General features: G+C 38.5%; 1 pseudogene; it reads left to right on the forward strand.

The window, feature by feature from the left end:
• The first annotated feature begins 494 nt into the window (after positions 1-494).
• Positions 495-1,162, forward strand: LOC138169927 (small ribosomal subunit protein uS15m-like; annotated as a pseudogene).
• Positions 1,163-2,737: the final 1,575 nt, after the last annotated feature.

A 2,737-nucleotide genomic window follows, 5' to 3' on the forward strand; every position in this document is an offset into this window, starting at 1 on the left:
TTGCCCTCCAAAAAGCAAAAAAAAAAAAAATTCACCAATCACAACCTCAAGGAGATCTCAACATAAAAATTACCAGGAATGTCATAGTCAAATTTCCAAGTTCACAGATCAAGGAGAAAGTATTGCAAGCAGCCAAAAAGAAACAATTCAAATTTTATGGATTTGGTAGCTTCCACATTAAAGAACAGGAGGGCTTGGAATATGATATACTGGAAGGCAAAGGAGTTAGGAGTACAACCATGAATCACCTACCCAGCAAAAGTGACCATGATTTTTCAGGGGGAAAAATGGACATTTAACAAAACAGAGGATTTTCAAGGATTTATAATTAAAAGATTAGAACTGGGCACTCATGTGAGTCATCCCCTAGGCTTGTTGGCTTTCGGTGGTGGCAGTGAGGCCTGAGGCCAGGCCAGGGAGCAACACAGGGGTTACAGGAGCCAAGATGCCCAGGGCGGTATGAAGGGTACTTCTGTGGGGCTGTGCTCAGGCTGATGGCCAGAGCAACTGCAGGGCCTCTGTGTGCCCCACGACCTCCTGTAAAGGGCCCCTTTCTCCAGGCAGCTCAAGCCTATACAGATAAGAAGCTAGCTTTAGAAACCCAATCCAGCCAGATGGATGACCTGCCTTCCTCCATGCAGCTGAAAGATTATCAGAACATCCCAGAAATTGACAGGGTCGATGATGTTGTGAAAAGACTCTCGTCTCTGGAAATGGCCAGCCAGAAGGAGAAAATGAAGATAAAGACAGAGCAGTTGCTAAACCAGATCACCATAAACCCAGAAGATACCACATCTCTGGAAGCTCAAGTTATAAAATTGACAGTCAGGATCCGAAACTGTGAAGAAAATGCAAAAGCATCTAAAGCACAAGGCTCACAAGCGATTCCTGCTTGTGTCCATTGACCCAAGAAAGAAGCCACTCAAACTTGGGCAGACCAACTTTTAGGTGTTTGAGAAGGTATGTAAAGATCTGGGTATCCAGTACACGTTTCCTCCTCTGTATTACCGACCTGCACACTGACGGTGGGTGGCTAAGAAGGCTTTTTGTGTTAAGGTTTGCCAGGAGGCACAGAAGCTGAAGAAGTAAAAAAAAGCAAGAAGAATCACTGAAACATGAAGGAACAAAAAGGAGGGAGAGTCAGGACACTTCGGTCTCCTAGCCCAGGCTCTGCCAATCCTGTGGCACTTTATCTAATACAAAAAATAAACCAAGTTAAAACCAAAAAAAAAAAAAGGTTAAAACTGAATTAAAAATTTGACCTCCAAATATAAGACTCAAGGCAAACATAAAAACAAGAGAAAACAAGAAATTCAATAAAGCTAACCTGTTTATATTTCTATATGGGAAGATAATATTTGTAACTCTTATCAACTTTATTACCATAAGAGCAATTAGAAGGAATATATGTAGAGAGATGGTGTGTATATAAAGTGACTTTGATGGGATGATAGCCCCCAAAAACAAAATAAAAGCATGAGAAATAAAATTGTTTTGGAAGGAAAAGGAGAGGGGGGAGACTAAAGGGAGTAAACTTTCCCAAATAAAAGAGGCTATTATAATGGAGGTGAAGATGGAGGACAGGGTGACAGGCAAAGCTTAAACCTTAACTCTCATCAGAACTGACTCAGAGAAGGAATAACATACCTACTCATTTGGATATAGAAATCTATCTTACCCTACAAGAAAGCAAAAAAGGATGAGGATAATTGAGGAAAGGTGAAAGGGAACTGATAAAAGGAAAGGTGTGCTGAGGAAGGTAGTGATCATTAGTAAAACCCTTGTGAGGAAAGAAAGGAAATCAAGATAATCAATTCTAAAAATGACAAGGAAGGTGGTCTAGCCATACCAGATCACAAACTGCATTATAAAGCGGTTATCATCAAAACAATCTGGTGATGGCTAAGAAATACAGTGGTGGGTCAGTAGTATAGATTAGGTACAAATGACATTAAAGTAAATGACCATAATAATCTAAAATATTAAAAACCCAAATATCCAAGCTTTTGGAACAAAAAACTCATTATTTGACAAAAAATTGCAGGGAAAACTGGAAAACAGTATGAAAGAAAGTAGGTATAGACTAACATCTCATGCTGTATACCAAGATAAGGCCAAAACAGGTACATGATTTACATATAAAGGGTGATACCATAAGCAAATTTAAAGAGCACAGAATAGGTTATTTGTCAGGTTTGTAGATAAAGGAAGAATTTAGGACCAATGAAGATATGGAGAGCATTGCAAAATATAAAATGGATAATTTTGATTACATCAAATTATAAAGTTTTTGCACAAACAAAACCAGTGCAACCAAGATTGTAAGGAAAGGAGAAAACTGGGGGAAAATTTTTGTGACAAGTATCTCTGATAAAAGCCTCATTTCTCGAATATATAGCATACTGAGTCAAATTTTAAAAGCACAACTCATTCCCCAATTGATAAATGGTCAAAGGATATTAGAGATAGTTTTCAGACAAATCAAAGTTATATATAGTCATATGAAAAAAATGTTCTGAACCAACCATATTGATCAGAGAAATGCAAATCTACCTCACACCTATCAGAGTGGCGGATATGAGAAAAAAGGCAAATGTTGGGTGTGGGAAGAAATGTGGGAAAACTGAAATACTAATGCATTATTGGTTGAGCTGTGTATTGGCCCAACCATTCTGAAAAGCAATTTGGAGCTATGCCCAAAGAGCTATAAAACTGTGCATATCCTTTCACCCAACAA

The sequence above is a fragment of the Petaurus breviceps genome, unplaced genomic scaffold (assembly GCF_028583685.1).
Source record: "Petaurus breviceps papuanus isolate PSGF00001 unplaced genomic scaffold, PetGlider_PUasm1.0 38, whole genome shotgun sequence".
NCBI classification, from domain to species: domain Eukaryota; kingdom Metazoa; phylum Chordata; class Mammalia; order Diprotodontia; family Petauridae; genus Petaurus; species Petaurus breviceps.